General features: G+C 39.8%; 1 protein-coding gene across 1 annotated transcript in view; it reads right to left on the reverse strand.

The window, feature by feature from the left end:
• LOC124154043 (homeobox protein vnd) overlaps positions 1–19,123 on the reverse strand; it is a 70,254-nt gene that overhangs the window by 7,929 nt on the left and 43,202 nt on the right. The gene's annotated exons all lie outside the window — the stretch shown is intronic.

The following is a 19,123-nucleotide window of genomic DNA, read 5'->3' on the forward strand; positions in this document are numbered from 1 at the left end:
ATTACTCATGAGAATATTACATTTCTTACCACAGCAAGCATTTTTACTGAGTCACTAATTGTGAGAGTTTGCTTTCAGTAGCTAATGCCATTAAATGACGCCTTCCTTGTTTGAAGAAGACGAAATCACGCAGAATGTGGATTCATAAATTGCTAGCACAGAATGGCAGAGGAGATGGAATCAATTCACTTCTTAGGGTTTTTCCTGCAAAGATGACGTCATAATACGCCATAGCGCGCATATTACGTATATATATTAAAGTTTAAATTCGTGTATCTAAAAATTTATTCATACACTTGCTGGCATGTGTTCGTTAATTTATTGAAAATTTTAATTACTATGATGGGAAGCTAGTGAAACTGTCAGACTCTTGCTAAAATGTCAAATCTAATGTAAGTGTTTGTCAGTACTTTTTGAACAAAGGTTAAGGAAACGGATTTATTTTCTGCACCATGTTTTATTCCTCTGTCATGAATAAGTTCTGTTGACATAACTAAATGAAACCAATTCTCCGTGAATTCTCTTTCCTATTGACTCAGATTGATATTTGTCATTACCGTGTTTCACGGAAAGAGGCATGAATCACTAATTATTCCTGACCAAATCTTTACAGGACAGTGGACAGTTCTTCAACCCTCGATTTGCAATCCTTCCCAATATTTTATTGATCCTTATTTCTCCTTTTTCTCTTATTAACTTTTAATCATTTTTTTAATGTGTCTCATACGTGAAGCTGTTAGAGAGAGGCTAGAGAAACTGTTCGCGGATGAACGCGAAGAAAACTGTGGTTAATGCATCACTGAAAACAAAACCATTATTTTTTACGCAAAAATTAGATAATTTCAATACTTCTGAGTCAAGTCCGTAATCTATGAGTCTGTCATTTACGAATTGCATTCTCAATGATTTCGGTCCATTACTTTCAATTTCCCCAGCAAAAGAGGGTTTTCTGTCTCGAGTCACATCCGCCCACGGGCCGCTCTCAATGGGAGTCGTATCCTTCGACGCTGGCCGGTGACTTCGGCGGCCGATCGGCCCCTCTCACCGGAGTGCGTTTCTACTCCGGCATCACTTCTCCAGTTCATTCAAAAACATTTCTTTCATCCATTGCCCTTCATTATTTAACCACTTTAAGGTTCCAAATTGCTTTATGTAGAGAAATAAGATACCGCATTAATAGTTGTTTTCCTATTACTCTGCTGCCCTTTTGAAAGATTTTCTTCGACATTTGAGAATAATAGGATAAATATTTTCTCTCTCTTGATGTAAATTATCACCATGACATGTTTGAGTATTCGTCATGGCAAAGTATTTCGTCCCTGCGATCGTACTCTGCGATCTGTGAACTTCTATGCGTATTCGTACTTCTGTGAACTGGTGCGATATTCCGTGAAAGTGTAGCCCACCATTGTATCACCACATTAAGAACGCTAAAATTACTCAAGAATTTGACTTCAGGGTTTGAATTAACATACCATTTCCACCGCTATGTCAAATTTTTGTTATTACTGTGTTTCACAGAATGTGGCATGATTCACTAATTATTCCTGGCCAAATCTTTTCAGGAAGGTGGACAGTTCCTCAACCCACGATTTGGATTCCTTCCAAATATTTGTTTGATCCCTATTTCTCCTTTTTCTCTAATTAATTTTAAATATATTTTGAACAGGTCTCATACATTGTTCTTGTGGTATTATTCCATTGCGTCAACACGTCCTCGAAAGCCAACTGAAGACCACGTTAGAGGTTTTTCCTGTTTTATTGCAAGAATTACTTGATGTAAATATTCGGGTATCCCGGTATACGTGCTAGACCAAGATAATGATAAGTTTTTTTTCGTAGTTATCTTTAGAATTTAATCACAAAGTATTACAGGTAAAATGAATTAAAATTATGTAGGCATGGTGGCTTAGTTAATAACTAATAGTTATGTCCAGCAAAGCTTCGAAGAAATATTTTCCAGATCAAGTTAAGTTCAACAGTTTTTAATGGGAAAATATTGATAGTGGGTGAAAAAAATCCTAGGGCGAATAGGTGAGCAAATTGGTAAACTAAGGATTATATTTTCGGAATGAAGGATGGAGGAGATGTTGTTGAGACACCTAAGGGAAAACGGATTGCGTATCAGCCGACGGACTGAGCTATTTCCACAACTCATCCAACGACAAGTTGAATTTTCACTTATAAATCTTTGTGGATGCCGAAATTTGTACTCGTGCCCTCGAGGTGGGAGCTGCTTTCATAGCTATCGCACCAACCGATTCCCTCCGATCTTATGAATATAGAATCTGTGACCGAGAAGTGGACTCGGAACATTTCAGTAGACAAGACTGCAGTAAAATCTTGTTACCGCCCCTGAGTAAACATAATCAACAACGCTTAAGGTGGCTGCGGTGTACCAAAAGCAGAGGCTGACATTGAAATCCCAAGAAATAAATTCATTATCGCCGACTGGCGGATCATATACTTCGCCAGCTATATCGAGGATCGCGGATTCGTTATTATCATGAGAAATGCAATAAGTTCGCAATGGAAATACCTTTGAATAGTTTTTAAAATACTTCTTTTTTGAGAGTACTCAATTAATGGAAATAAAATTCCCGTTCGAAATTTTTAAATCCCGTTTATTGTCCTGGGCAGTGGCGTAGCCAGGAATTTCGTTCGGGGGGGGGGGGGGGTCCAACCAGGGGGGAAATTTTTTTAAGGAAGGGTATTATGTAATGGGTTTTAAACTAATTTTAACACTTTTCATAATAAAAAACTTCAATTGTTAAAGAAATATTTTGTAAATTCATGATTTTTCAATATTTTGTTTTCTTTTACGAAGGAAAATAATTGTTTTCTTACATTTCGGGGGGGGGTCCGGACTCCCTGGACCCCCCCCCCCTGGCTACGCCACTGTTCGTGGGAACTGAGGCCCATGAGAAAAAAAAACAGCTTTTTACATTTTCAGCATTGGTAGATAAATATAAAAAAGAAGTATATAAATAGAATTACCGACAAATGCAACCAGTGCAGATCGCCAAGAGCATGAAAACAATTCAGCAAAACAATATTTTCAACAAAAGAAAAAAATCGCACTTCGATGTAACAGACTAATTACAAGAATCTAAGGTGATAATTCGCTATGATAATAGTGTCAAGCAAACAACTTTTTTTCAAAAAGAAACCAAAGCATTAGGATAACACTGTGATTTAGCACAGTTCTATTAATTCTAGAAATTAACTATTCTATTCTAATTCTATTTATTCTAGAAATTGACTACATGAACCCTCTTTGTGCCACCGACATTTGGTGGTACTAGCGAAATTTTAACGTAAATCTAACGTTGCAACGTAAATTTAAAACCTTTGTAGTAATTTATGAGAAAAACAACGAGAAGTTACTATTTTACAGATCAATGTTATGTTTTTTATTTGACAAAAATTAATTATTTGTTGGTTATTATATTTGAATATATTGGATGAAAAATGAAACTAAATTTATTAACTTATTATGATTTTAAATCCAGTCCACGCTCGAGGCGATATATCGGGTCGTGACACTTTTAGCCCGTTATGCAAAAACCGGTACATCCGCCAGTGGCACTTAGCGGGTTAAAACAAACGCTATCGTCGTATTCAGCTTATCAGACCGATCACGTGATCTCAAATGTTTTTTCATTTCAATATGGGCGTACGCGCGGCAACAGAAAATCGCTCTCGTATGTGTACATATACTCCTAGACATCCCAATGATTTCAGGCCCACCTTCACAACCTCCGCTTGATACGCAAAATGGCTCCTTCGAGAACGCGCTTTGCCCATGCACGGCTGAAACACGGATGGGAATATGTTGGGAGGCCGGGCGTCCGTTTCCCCGCCCCTTTATCCTCCACTCAGGCGTTTCAAGATCCAGGAGTGGCCTCCTCCATCCCTCTCGACACTCTTTCCAACACGTATCCCCACCACCCCTCATCTCAACCACCCCGTGCTCCGGTTTACCCTTCTCACGACCCTGGAAAGCACGTTACCTTCCTACCCCGACCCCCAAATGTCCCAAAAACCCTTCCCCTCTGTCCCAATCTCGTCCATTCCCCAGGGTGGGCGAGTTAGGCAAAAGAGAGAGTGGGAAAGTCGGAACGAACATACGAGGCCCTCGGATGCAATAACGTCGCCCCATCGGGGGCTTAAGCGCGAGCGATGGCGGGGGTTCACAGCTGACTCAATCTGTTAAAGAAAAGGCTGTTAAATTATATTTGACCGTGGTGTTTCATCTCCCGTGGCAGGGGAAATGGAAACCAACCCCTGCCCCCAGCCACCCGCGTATACAGCACTACGGGGATACGAGGCCCCTCGACACCACGTCGGTCGCCCAGATTCACACATAGCAAATTAAAGTCAATAAAGCGTTCCTGTGGCGGCCGCTGGGGATTTTCTCGTCATATTAGCCGCCGGGTTGAGCACCACTGGCAGTGGAGAAGGGGGAGAGGGGAGTTAGCGGTGGTGATGGGTGACGCGATATGGGATTTAAAAAGGGAAAGATGAGAGGAATACACGGATGGGTGGGGGAAGGAAGAAATGAACAAACCGGATGCGGAGATTCAATTTTATTTTCAAGCGGTTCTGACAAGATGTGTCTGCCCTTTTGTGCGACGCGTGATATTATATTTTTACGGTTGAGTCTCTCCTTTTATTTCAATAAAATCCCCTGAAGGGGTTACTGCATGGTGGTTAGGGCTCGCGAATGAGCCAAGGGTTCGATCAATAAAAATGGGATAACGGCGTCAGCGATCTATGATTTCGTACTTAACGACCAGAGGATTAAAGACCATGGAAGAGGATGAACTTGTGTTCTGGGAAATATATTTTTCGGATTTGAATGGATGATAGAAAGTACTGTTGGCTAATAATCTGCTTCAATCAAAATCATTTGCGTGCGGGAGTAACAACCGAATTGAACCGAATTGGAGTTGATTTTGGGTGCATATTTAGAACACCAATGGAACGCCCTTACCTTGTATCTTTATGAAATATTAAAAAAGTACGCAGTAAAGTCTCATACTTAGATTATCAACTACTGCTTCACTTTCAGCTTGTGCAATGAGAAATACCTAATGCTTGCTCTTTATGGCCTCAATCATTTGTCCCGTCTGACATTGCAAATTGTTATTTTACCCTTTATTGAAAGGTTAACCTGAAGAACGTTGAGAATCAGAGTGAACAATCACGTAATACCGTTGAAAATATTATTCCAAAAGGCATCAGTATGTGACCAATACTCCATATATTCATTAGTCAGAGGTAATTAAGAATATTTATAGGTCCATGTATTTTTCCAATTTATACTATCAACATAAGAATGGTATGAATAAAATGAATTTATTACCGTTGTTTAGTAAATTCAATTTTCTTACTCTTATGTTTTTTTATCAAGGTGATCTGTATATAGGTAAATTTCCATAGCTTGGAAGATTAAGACGATTAGACGTAAATTATAAGGCTTAAGTTATCAAACAGTTATTGATTTTCTAAAAAAAGGCAGTTTAAAAGATAAACACGACATAATCTTCATGAACGATAAAAGATTGCTGAACAAACATATTTGGTCGATATTTTATCAGAGAAGTTATCGATTAATTATATCTGTATTTTACTCAACATCAGTTACATAGAGTCTACAGTCCAGTTCGTAGAACTGATTAATCTTGAATGAAATGAAAAAAAATATCGTTTCCATTTGATGAAGAATATATCTGGTAGATAGCCGCGGTTTCGTCAGTTATTTATAAAATAGTAGCATCGAATGTATTCCTTATCAATTTTCGAAATACCTTTACGTGAGTTACAGTTCTAAATTCCAACGGCTATCGAAGGTACAATGCTTTTCAATAACAATTTGGTTGAAAAATATATACGGCAACATCTTCAGGAACAAAAATATCGGTTATCATTAAATAATGACGATCAAATCCTTTTTATCTTAATAAGATTTAGAAAATATGAGAGATGCAATGGTATAACGGTGTTCGTATTTTCATAGCAATTTTAAGTGTTTGTAACTCTATATACGATTCCGTAAAATGGTGTAATAAATACGATCTTTGATGTCAGAAATATACTCCACGCTTTTTGTGACTCTTCCGCAATTTTGCGGAGATGTCTTCGCAAAAGTGAACAAGCTCCTGGGCACCACTAGTTCGTAATGCCATTATTGTTCTTTGTTAAAATTATTTTTTCTCAAATTGAAGTTGCACTCAATGTTGTATAAAAAATCATTTTTTTCCTCACTGAACGATTATATAATTTAAAAAATATGTGTCTAACCTATGTAAATCGAACTATCGCCTTTCAAACAAAGAATTTTAAGTCCTCCCTCCTTCCCTAGAATATAATTCTCATAACTGATTGTGAGCCAACAACATCATTTTCTACTTTTTTCTTTCAGCGCAGCCAACTCCTGCGGATTCAGGGAAAACATCCTGTGACGCGAGCATGAAGATAATAATCCTCGCATTTCTTTCCCGTGCACCTAGATGGGAGGTGAATCCCTTTTACATCCAACATTGATTATGTGCGTGTGAGTTTACATTCTTGGATTCTAGACGGTATTTTTTTTCCTTTTAACGAGGATTTAATCACTCAGTCATGGCGAGTAATTGAAAGGAAAATGGCGTCGAAAGACGCCATTCAAGTTTCCCTTTTGGCTCAGCGAGTTGGGTCTCCCATTCTCACTCAGTCATGCGATTCTTTTTTCAGCGTCCGTAAGCAGGCTTTAATCATACGCGTTCGTCCCTTTACCACACGCATGTCGAGAAACCCGGGAAGGCGAGTTCATTTCCGTCAAAACAGCCATTTTAAGCGGCCGACCCGCACAGATTATTCCGAACAGTTTCGCTGACAGAAAGGAGAATAGAATGAGTTCCCTGGACTGAATAGGCAGCTTGGTGTACCAACGTAAAAGCGGAGGAAATAAGCCGACTCGTCATGGGATGGCTGCCTTCCCCTCATGAGCCTTAGGTTTTCATTTCGGGGGATGGTTAGGCATACTCTCCCTCGGATTACGAGCTTCGTCTTTTCCGTATCTTGGTTTGTCATTCCATTCAATTGTTTGCCTTGCTAAACGATTCGACGTAAGGCAGGATCATCCTCACGGAATGTTCCGTCGCTCATCGTGGGTCAATAAGTCGGGGGTAAGGATATTTACCGCGCTGTCGCGTCCAATGATGTGGGTCGGTAGTGTCGTGCATATCTAACACGGAATATAGGAATACCTTATCCTTTACCTAAATTTCTCGATACTCCCGTTTCTGGTCGCATCTTACAGGTTCTGCGATGGAGTTAATAAAATCATCAGCTTTAGAAATGCTACATGAGGTGAAACATTTTTTCCTGATTCATGAAATGATATAAGGCACGTCCCATTTTGTGTCGATACCCTCTTGTATTTCAATGCCTTATTTCTGAAATTCAATAACGTAACTCGATAAAGTAACTCGAGCTAAACTGGTACTAGTTCGATTACAACGTCGTGATTGATATTTAAATGGAATAAACTACGTATGATTCCACCAAGAAACTCTAGGATTCACAAATGATATCACATGATGATCACAAATCCCCCTCTGGATTCAAATACGAACTAGGCACCAATATTCGCATCTAGTGCTGAAATTTTTTCGGCAACCGAGGCAACCTCCTTTCCTCCGTAAATGCAGTCGAGGTAGTAAACTTTTCTGCTTTGAAAATACGAGAGCCTAATAGAATGTGTGATATAATTAACCAGCGTGTTTATGAGGATCCTCGATCAGCAGACTCTACCTCATTTTAATTTTATTCAAAATAGTTTCCTTACATATGGCCACCTCATAAAATGTTCATTCAGTGTTATTCAGGGCCAAAGGCTTGAAGGAATGTGTCTGAAATTTAGGGCCACAGCATTGCTGTTTTTTTGTTTCATTGCGCAGTGCCAGATTTTCTGCGATATTAATTTTGACGTGATTTCGCCTGATTTTTCGAACTAGCGGGGTTCATTGAATAAAAGAGCGGGGTGAATTGAATTCACTGAATACCACCATTATTTTAATCCAAAATAATTTTATTCGTCATTCCAACGCTTGGTTCCCATGAAATAGGTATTATTTTAGCTTATATTTCTATTTTGTGACTGATCCCTTTATTCAATCGCGATAATTCTGGATATAAACTCTCTACGTGTACTTGTACCAGAAAAAGAACATAATGCGATATGGTACTGGCAATACATATAAATATCTACATGTAACTCTGAAGGCCGCCCCAATAGGCAGGTGACTGGAGGTGCTAGGACAGCAACCGTTGAACTTTATGAGAATACAAAGATAGATGCTTGATATGATAGATTTGACTACCTGAGATCGACCTGGCATTTATTGAAGTTCTTTATTAAGGTATGAAGTAAATATACTTTTCCACATCATATTTGATTAAAAATTTTAAACATGTTGACTCCTTTTTAGATAAACATTTATGTGAAAATGAGCAAAGTATTTTTACTTCATATCCTACAATGCCACAAGGATCAGCCTATGCCATTCAAGTTCTTTATCATTTGAGGAAAACGAATCTCTATGCCAATCCGTTGGACAAAATATAGCTACAGTGGGGGCATCCTCACTTTTGTTCCAGCCGTGATTTGAATGTGGGCTCTGATGTGCCACAATTGGTATGCGTCCTGGTCAATCGCCTCCCATGCTCCTGTCTGCTCCTCAATGTGTCCACCCTTCCGGTTCACTCGCCCCAGACTGATGCGGTCTTGTCTTCAGTGAGAGAAGATCAGGACACCGAAAAATCATCCGCCCCCGTGCTCCGCAAAGGGAGGCAAAGCCGAAATCCCACCATCTCTCGCCCCAACCACCGCTTTTTCTCTCTCGCGTGCTATTGGGGAGCTGAGGCGCAAAATGTGACATTGTTAGGGGGAATCGCCCTTCTCGGTTACACATGTGTCTAGGGAGAGAATGAGGCAGTGCCGGACCACTAAAGACACCTTCATTGTATTGCTGGTGGGGACGTGCGCGAGATGGTACTGTCAGGATTTTGGAGAGGGGGGAGCTGTTGGCTTACAGGGTGAGTGTAGGGAGGGAAAAGTAAGGGCGGGAAGGATCCATGGTGCTGATGAGGGAGGGATATATACGGTGAGTGAGGGGAGTTGGAGGGAAGGGTACCCTGAGGTAGGGAAGGGAGAGGTAGGGAGGCTTTGGATGTCATGGAGTGGGGGATGCTGGGTGCGGCCCTCATCGCTGGTTGGAAGGTGTTGGGCGAACAATGGGCAAACATGGTAGGCTCCGCCCCTTCCGATATCGCGCCCCAGGCCATTGTGCATAGCTCCCTCTCTCCTCTCCCCCTCATCCCCCTAACTCTTCCTCTCTCCTTCTCTTCCTCCCGAAATTCTTTTCCTTCCCAACCAACTTTTCTTCTTCCCCTTCCGGTCTCCTCTTTCCCGTCCAAAGGACTTACCACCCTTCTTCCCCCATGCTCTTCTTACCCTCTTCGTTAAACATTACTCAAGTGGTAAATGTGTGCGTAAGTGCACCTATTCTTGGAGCACCTTAAATTCTCGATCAATGTGGACGCTCAGGATGATAAACTTGAGGTTATAGACTTAAAGTTGCGTAAAATAGGTTCATGGCTTTAATGAAAGGATGGTCGGGAGAGAGAGTTTCTTTTAGGGAGAGAATGACCGTGAGAAATTTTAGGAATTCATTGAATGTAACTATGTGTACTCGTACTCGAAGCGCTTCCTTGGACGAATATTTTCCGGGCATTAGCTCTCCGTAGGCTTGCCATAAAATGAGTTGCATTGCCTGGTAACTGTGTTGTATTAGATCATCTTTTGTGCTCTTAGTTTTTAGCTTTGGTTAAATTTGCCTCAAACGAGTGTGTGGAATGTATTTAGAATGAACATAAACATGGGGGAAAAACCAGGCCATATGAAATAATAGTAATAGAACATCTTATTCTGTTTCGTAAATTTAGTTTTCAAGGGTTTAACCCTGGGATTTCATGAAATCAATCGATTTGGTAACTTTTCTTGCATCTCTTACTCCCCAGTCCATCTCGCTCCTCTTGAAATGGCCATGCTTTGTGGTTTTTATTCAAAGTTTAATAAGATACCTAAAGCTAACTACAACGCATTACTAATGCTGCTATCAATCCAATATTCAATAATGATGCAGAAGCCTCAAGGGTATCCTTTTTCTTTGTAACATATGTCCATGTCATTGTTGCGCGCGGTTCCCTAATACTAGCTTCCAGAACTATTCGTAAGCTTCCTAAAGATCACTTCGATGCTTAGCAGTGGTGCTATTTCTATCCGCTTCGGATCCGATTCCCCAAAAAAGATTCCTCCAGAGCTCTCAACGATCGCCATTATTGCTGATGTTGGCAATTTTTACATCGACGGAGGTTATTGATGTCCCTCATTTCCCACTCTCTTTCCCGGGATTGACTCTGGGGGAGACAAGTTTGATTCGGCTCGGAAATCAACCATTACATGTCTCCATTCTCTCTTCGATCCGGTAATACATCTACATTTTCCACTAAGTGAGCCCTTCCTCTTTTTTCTCCGCCTTCCTCTTTATCCACCTCTTCACTCTTGTCCCGGCTCTGGGGTAAGCTTACTTCCATTATCGTTTCTAAATACCACCCCTTACTTTAGAACCACGCGCGTCAGTGTTGCCAACTTTTCCCCTGGGGGCCAGAGCAAGCATCAAGCTTTGCAACGTTTCATAAAGCGATGCAATATGATTATTTCTGTACCATCAATTGGGTTAGCTTTGGCCCAAATTTTCATGATTTCTTGGAAACAAACAAACTTATTTAATGTTAAAATTAATAAACAATGCATATAAATTGGTTAAAATTACTGAAAGATTATGTACCTTCATGTAAAGCTGTTTTCTGAACCTTTAACTATTTTTACAACCAGGATTTTTGTTCCAAAAAACTGTCCAAATTTATCTTGGATTGGGGTAACTTTTGGCCAGTCTAATAAAAACAAAAATAAGTTAGTTCTATGCTATGAGTTGGAGCAAAGATACGCACACAAAATATCTCTTAGTACAGCGTTTTCAAGTGCTTTTTCGAGTTTTTTTTTCACAGCATGCTTTCAAAGAGTTATTTTTAAGTAAATTATTTCGCGGCTGTTTTTGCTGTTTTTTCCCGCACCCAATTTTTCCGACAGTAAATAACTTATTGGAGGATGAGTTCTGTAAATTCTGCCCACAAATGAAGGTTCTGTAAAGGAAATCACATACTGAAAGCTGTTAAGAACTATGGGGGAGGTTTTATTGTAAATAATGCTGTGAAGTGAGCAAATCTCTGATCATTGACGTCACTTCAATTCGTTCTTTTATATTTAATCTGCTTTCCTCCATGAAGTACTGTTTATGTTATCATCCGATATTGTATGCTAGGCATTACTTTTCCTTATTATGATACCAAAAACAATGTCTCACTGGCCCTAAAACACTCTATTACTCCCCGAATTACTCATTCAATAAAGATAGAAATATTTGAATGTTTTCTACAGAGGAAGAGGCTTTCTTCGAGGTATGAAAAAAATGAATAAAATCCTATATTCCCTTTAGTGCCTTTAGATGGATTTGTTTTGAAAGAATCGCCTTTGCCGGTAGTTATTGCTTCACTTTACCCTCAAATTTCATGTTCCTAGCTGTCGCTTATATGGTTTCACTGCACGAATAATATCCTAATAAAATAGTATCCTGAGCAAATAAATGTTATCCTCTTGAGAACAACACCAACTGTGAGTGGTGTTAGTCTAATATTTTGGGATAAAAAATATTGCTCGAACATATTTTGTCCAATAGAGCATAAAATAGCTGCAAAAAATTATGGAGCCAACAATATGTTCACATATAAGTGTGGGAAGCAAGTAAATCATTTGTGTGGGATACTTTTATATCTTAACTTAAACATCAAGTGATCTACTATACACCTAATGGACACTGTAATAAACAATTATTGGGTGTACTGGTGCGTGGAATGAACATTGAATGGTCAACTTTTCTTTCCTCATATTGGGAAGAAGACTCAGGAGACTCGGCAGTAGGAACGAAAAGTACCACGCCTGAAAGTAGCAGTACGCCTGAAAGTGGTTTGCAATGCTGTATCTCATCGCTGGGAAAATCGAAAAAAAATAATGCGGCTCCAATGAATTGCATATAGGCATGCGGTACAGGAACAATGGTAAACAAATAAGTTGAAGCAAGTGAATTAATTAAATTGTGAATTGCATCTATGAATGTCGATCAAAATAGAGGGAGAAGCGAGCTTCCGTGGAAACGTAGCTGGAAAGTTGGCTGAGCCGTTGGTTGGTCGAGGGAGGCGATGCGGTTCCATCCGATTGGTCGGGGGCCGTCCTTAGCGTGGACCGCAGCACGTTGTGTACTCCACCTCCTGCTGCTGCAACAGGAGACAGGGTTGGGGGAAAAGGTGGCGAGGAGACTGAATATGTGGACCGGTTACTCCTCATCGTCCGTGGGCGGAATCTCCCACCACCGCCACCGACCTCATCCCAGACTTCACACATCCCCTTCACACATGTGGGAAGGGCGTGAACTCGCCAAGAGGGGGAAGAATCAGAAGGCAGCTGCCCTCCCCACGTGAAAAAAAACGGCCGCCACCCGAAATGCAGAACGTTTTAAGCGTCGCATTTGCCCTCGTTGAAATCCGTGCTAGGAAGGTTTCACTCCACGATGGTAAATCCATCTCCCCACAGCCCACCCTTCCCTCTGTTGGACCCCCCCTAATTTCTTTTGGTCCGCGCCACCCTACTGCACATTTCTCTCTTTTCATGTCTCCCTAACTCCCCCGTGACCTCTCGCGTAGTCCCTTAAAGCGGCCCACTAAAGTTCCTCTCCCCGCGTATCTCTCGTTCACTCTTCGAGGGAGAATCGAACGGTTCCTGTTGTTTGGACTGGTCGTGCGGAAGGCCATAGATATGGCATTCGTAGTAGGAGGGGGGAATCTATCCTAAGAGAAGAGGGCAGATTATTGTTGTACGTTTGTCATGGGACCCAATTGTGCCCCGTTTCCCCTCCTGAGTGGAGCGAGGGCGTTCACGTAGGCCATTCTTCTCCTCCTCTGCCCCACGCCATAAAACGTATTTTTTTCATCGGTTCTCGACAACCTCCTATCTTTCATCGAGGATTTCCGCAACTCATGAAGAGCTGATTCCAAGTGGAATTTCGTGTCCCGCAGTGTTAAACGTAGGGAGATAGCGTTTTTAGAAATATAGCGTTTAAAAATAATCTCCATTGCTACTTCGTGCAGAATGCATTCGAAAGAAACTTTTCGCTTCCAATTTTCCTAGTTTTTTTTTCGAAATAGTAGTTTTACCAACTACTTTAACAGATAGGCCCATTCATTTTCTCCTCTTGCTTCTCATGAAATTGATTATCTATATTTTTTCGCATAATTTCATTCAATGCAATGTTATAGCTTTTATCTTTTCATATAAAATATACGATGGCTTCTTTTTCGTGTGTTTAAAAAAAATGACGCATTTAATTAAAATATAAACGCGTTTTTTTTTGATCGGTCGATACCATACTTAGCGTACCATTTCATAATTAGATTTATTTGTAATTTCATGTAAATGTATAGATAATAAGGTAATTGACATTCAACCACTTCTTCCGCATCAGTTACAAAAAGCGGATGAGCATCATTTGCTACCACCCTAATATCTAAAGAATGTTTCATAAGTATGATCATTGAAAACGTACAAAAAGAGGATGGAGTATCGCTTAAGTTGAAGAATTATTTTAAATACCTAATTCGCCTTGAGCTGAGTCCCATCAGAGAATATAGAAAAGCAGCCTTCTAGCATAATGACCATGAATTATTCAAATAGACAGGACGAAGTTAAGATGCTTCAGGCGCAATATAGTGAAAGTTCGACTTATTGAAGTAAAAGGTAGTTGCACTTTTTCACAACTGTTAAATGCGTACGACGCATTTCGGCTCCTAGAGCCATCATCTGGCACGATTAGCCGAAACGCGTCATACGCATTCAATAATTGTGGAAAAGTCCTACTACCTTTTTTTCAATAGATAGGACGATAGCATCTCCAATTCTCTTTTCTCCACCACTTAACTTATTTTTCTTATTTTTATCTCATCCTTTTTTATTGTTGTTGATCTATCAGTGTCAACAAATTGTTGGTATTCGCACTTTGTTTGGGATATTTCATGGCTAAGAATGGATTGGGATGAAAATAATTTATTTCGTGCAGGCATGGTATAATTAAAATACCGTCTGTAATCGTTCCATGCTCACTATCCCTGAAAACCAAAAGACCACGAAATTTGAGCTTTAAGACACTGCTCGTTGTCCAGCCTGTGGCGAAATTTGCGTCCCTTCTACCAGGATCTCTATTTCTCTCTATTGTCCTCGTCTTATTTCTTCTTCCTATTTTCACTCCGCCCCCGCCGCGTACAGATCCAGCCAGAGTCCAACCCCCACAATTTGGACCATAATCTGTTTCCTCCTCATTCTTTGGAAAGAGGGAAGAATTCTTCTCTCTTTAACCCGTGTTTCTTTGCCACCTCGGGGTACTGAATGGTGTTTGGTCCCTCCTTCTTTGCTCTTCTCTTCCTTTTTTTTCATCCCCTTTGGGTGCAGTAAATGAGGAAACGATTTATGTCCTGGATTAGAAATGCCACCGGGTTCCCAGGGGAGGTGCTAAAAGGTTAAACCTTTTCAACAAATGCCCCGGGGTCTTCTTTGTAGAGATTTGGGTGACGAGCCGAGGAAATTTTTCGCCACCTTTATTTGAGTATCCGTCTCTTCTCTTTCAATGAGGCGTGAACTTAAGGCTTGCGACTAAGCGAGGATGTTTTTTTACGTGCCTTCTTTGGTTATAGCGATGGCTTTGCTGTGCTTCGTGGCCGTCGTGATAATTCATTGCAAATACATGTTCCGATGCATTAGTTTTGCAATTACCTTATTATTCCGACTTACTATTTTCCCAATTTCTTTGCATAGTGGTATATAAATGCGTAGCCTAGATGATAACGTTATTGTTTTATTTTATCTTAATATAAAAAAATGAAGTACCTCCGGCTCTGGTGAGTAATTTATATTTCTGTGCATCAAGAGATGCGTTTTGGGAAGGATACCTGCTAAATATTTTGCTAAATTAGATAGTTGTAGGTGAATAATTTACGTTTTATTTCAATATCTACTTCAAGCATCTTCTAACAGCAGTATCCCGTTTTTGGTGCAAAACTGAAGTGGAATAGGTACGTTGAGTTCCTTTAATTTATGCTTCACCAACTTCTGTTTAAGATATATTTTAGTTCCTCAATCATCTTTCCATGCAAACATGCGTCTTCGGAAAATGTCTGCTTTCGATCGAGCCTGATCGAGCGGAAATATACTCCCCTAAATAATACCCAAGGAAAAGATGTCGATCGATGAAAGCGGTGTAAGAAAAAAGTAGTGGTAAAAGATTCTATCGTCCTCTTTTCCTGTAGTGCCTCGTAAGCATCGCGGTTGAACACGAAATGTCGTCAGTGAGCGCGTTTAGATCAGCACTGTGCTTTCCAGGTTTTACGAACTTGGAACTCCACGAATATTGTCCCAATAAAAAGCCAGTTTTCAACCACAGAGGGTTAGACTTGCACGAAAAATTAACGAGTGCTATTTAAAAAGATAGGCAGAGTATTGTGCGTTCATAATGATCAAGAGGTAATGGTAATACGATGGATAACATGACGAAGATCTGTCGTTTTCCACGTCAATTACGCGATAATACGCGCTCTTGTCATTAGCACTTGCCTGAATATAGAAGATGATGGCGGGGGTCTCTTCTTACTATACTTGATACTATGCCAGAGCAGAGACTTCATTCTAAATTTTTCCGGAGAAGATTTTGGCCGCTATTAATATCTCCTTTGAATAAGACCGGGCGTAAAAAAAAACTAAAAAATATTGAGAGTAATAGTATCCGTATTTATACGCGCTCTATTGTGAAATTATATGATTAATGAAACTGCAGTGGTCTTAAGAAGAACTCATGATATGAATTTTAGGATTATTTATGGTTTATGCGTGGCAACCCCATTCGTATTTGATGTTTCACTTCGCGCATCACCAACGTCATACTTTTCATGTTTCTCTGCATTTCCATGGCGACGCGGAGATTAGGGTTCGCGGAATAGAATCCTGGACATTGAGTGATAGTCCATATCTCAATGGCGAAAGTGATAGGATGATTGTCGCTTCTTTGTTGAAGACGACCATGCTTTTTTTTTTGATTTATCAACATTTTAACTATCAGTTTCAAAAATTATATTAATGCAGAAGCAAAAGCGTGTACAAAATGAGTTTTTTTTGTTCAAAATCGCATGAGAGTGGAAGGGGTTTTCTTAAGCACAGCGAATTCACAAACCAGAGGATTATCAGATATTTTAGATTTTGAAGATATTTGTCACGCTCGCCATCACCTCCTGAAGGCGTGTTATTATCACCATATCAACTAGGGATCTGTGACCATGAACAATATGCAAGCAGTAATTTCATCTTCTGTGGATTTTTGGAAGAAAGTTATAAACATTACGCAAAAAAACTATTTTCGGCGTAAAGCATCGCACATCCTTCTAATTACACTGGAAATCGTTATTATCTGACGTTTACCAGCTTGTATTCATGCACTTAACATTATAACGTGTAAGCAAGTGGCGTAACGAATGGTCATTTGCGTTTCGAATAAAGTTTTTGGTTACTAACTTTTAATGTGAATGAATTACGCTGGTAATGTAAGTCTTGCGTAGTTGGACTATTAAGGACCATGTTTTTACGACGTGGACATGCTTTAATGAATCATCGGTGGTTTTAAGGATAATCTCTTCGTAGGTGAAAGTTAGTGACAAAATAAGCTAAAATTTAGATTGCTGGTAGTTTGCGATGCCCAGTTTACGTCGTTCGTGGCAGCAAGCTTGAGATAATTTGCTGAATTTTCCGAAATATTCATTTCTAGAAATCTCCGTTTTAATTTATTTCGCTTGATTTTAATATTGACTCAATAGTGTAAAAATTAAAAAGAAAATGGATTAATGAAAAAAGTATATTGCTGAATGAATATTTAAAGGAAATATTATCGCTGTTATCCAGTTTTATCCATCGCGTAAGCCTCATCTGAACCTTCGGAAAAATACGAGGGTCAGCCGTTGGTAGCCTCCTCGCGAAACCGCCTTCATACGCCGTATACATTTGACCAAATTTGCTTTTGATCCTCCGGAACCCTCGACATCCTACTTATCGGTGTGAATACAAAGTTACGAGTGTGTCGGTCGACCCATCCAACTCGATCTTGCTCTGAATCGTATTTTCTCGGCGGATTAACCGTCGCCTCTTTTTCCATTGCATGTAGCATACAAGTTCAACTTAAGCCGTCCCTCTGGCACTCCATGCCCGAGTACCACACTTGTGTGCTGAACATGGAAGTTCTCTTTCTGTGCCATTCTCGCGGAGGGATTAAAATTACCTGCCGTTTCAAACACTCACTAGCTCCGCGGAGGGAAAATGGCGGTAAAAATCAAGGCAAAAATAAGTACGAGAAGGGTATCCACGTTCGTGCTAATTGTGTTTGGGGAAGAGCTCGGAGTTACGATATTGTTAGAATTTTGTATACAGACATTTTTATGAAAATTAGGATATCACCAAGTGAGGAAGAATTTGACTAAATGGATGAAATCACAATAATAGTTACAATTTTCATTGAGATTTCCCCGATGAATTCATTTTTTATATTAACTTTCCTGCTGCGATTACGCGTTATCTAGCGTATAGTTAGCCCATTAGCACGGTTATTTGCAACGGTATCATGAGAGACGAAATCAATAATAAATATATTATACCTTTTATGGTCAAAACAGGGCTAAACTTATCGATTTGAGTGCAAACAGGATTTTTAATTCATTTTTATTTCTTCCATACCATTCAATACTAATAATTGCTTAATACTTTTACAAGTGTTCAATAATTTTGTGAGAGCATGAAGAGGATTACAAGTTAACAGAAAAATGTAACGCATATTATATGAAGTATGGACGTCGGAACTGAAGAATATGGAAGTTTCACTCATTAATTATTTGAATTGACATTAGAGCAAAGCCATACATTACTTGTGTATAATTTAACACTTTCCCGGCGAATATAATGCATTGCCGACGATTCGGGTTCCGTATCGTTACCCAGTAGCCTTGAAATCGGGTGAAGAGACGGAGCCCGAAACTTCGGCTGCCTAAATTTTTCTGACCCGCGCGCATACCCGAAAGAAGTGTATTCATGCATAACTTGCCGGAATATCATTAATATTGCTGCTGTTTTTTTAATATTTGGGGATTAATTATTAATTACTTGAACAAATTCCTATTAAATCTAACCTCTGTTAATCGACCATTACTTTCAATCAGCCGTCATTAAAGAGCGATGCATTTTAGATTTATTATTTCTCCTCAGAGCGAGGTTTTGAGCATTGCGTTCTGAATTTCCCGAAAGATTTCTTCAGTCCGCGCAGTCCAATGAATTAAGTTATCAGCCGATTTTTTTTCTTTTTCGGTCATTTGGTGCAATTTCCATCGGGAGAAAGCGCCTTAAACTTCTAACGTGACTGCTCTCTTTCGTTTTCGTGTATTTGAGGAAATGAAGCCATAACGTGTTGCATGCCGTAACCAACTCTGAGATTCGGGAAATTGCGTGAAGGAATGGCGTGACGATTGTTCATTTCCTTTCCGAGGGCGATCGTGGCAATCAGCTGCTTTCCTCCTTGTGATTGAGAACCAAATGTGAGATCCCTTACTTTATTATTACATCTGGCTTTCGTACTTGTGCACTATTTCACTCAGGTTTCGAAAGTTTCAATGGCCCATATAAGTGGAAACCTCTATGTCGGAAGCAATAAGGAGTTTAATTTTTTTATCTTTAGTAGACAATAAAGCCGAGATCAAACTAACTGCTGATGTCTCAAATATAGCTCCCAGGTTATTAATTTTCGTTGCGGCAACTCCACTTAATTTTTATTCTACCATTGAAAACGAATATTACGATATTTGATCATCCAATTGACGTTGAGTT

The sequence above is a fragment of the Ischnura elegans genome, chromosome 2 (genome assembly GCF_921293095.1).
Source record: "Ischnura elegans chromosome 2, ioIscEleg1.1, whole genome shotgun sequence".
Lineage (NCBI taxonomy): Eukaryota > Metazoa > Arthropoda > Insecta > Odonata > Coenagrionidae > Ischnura > Ischnura elegans.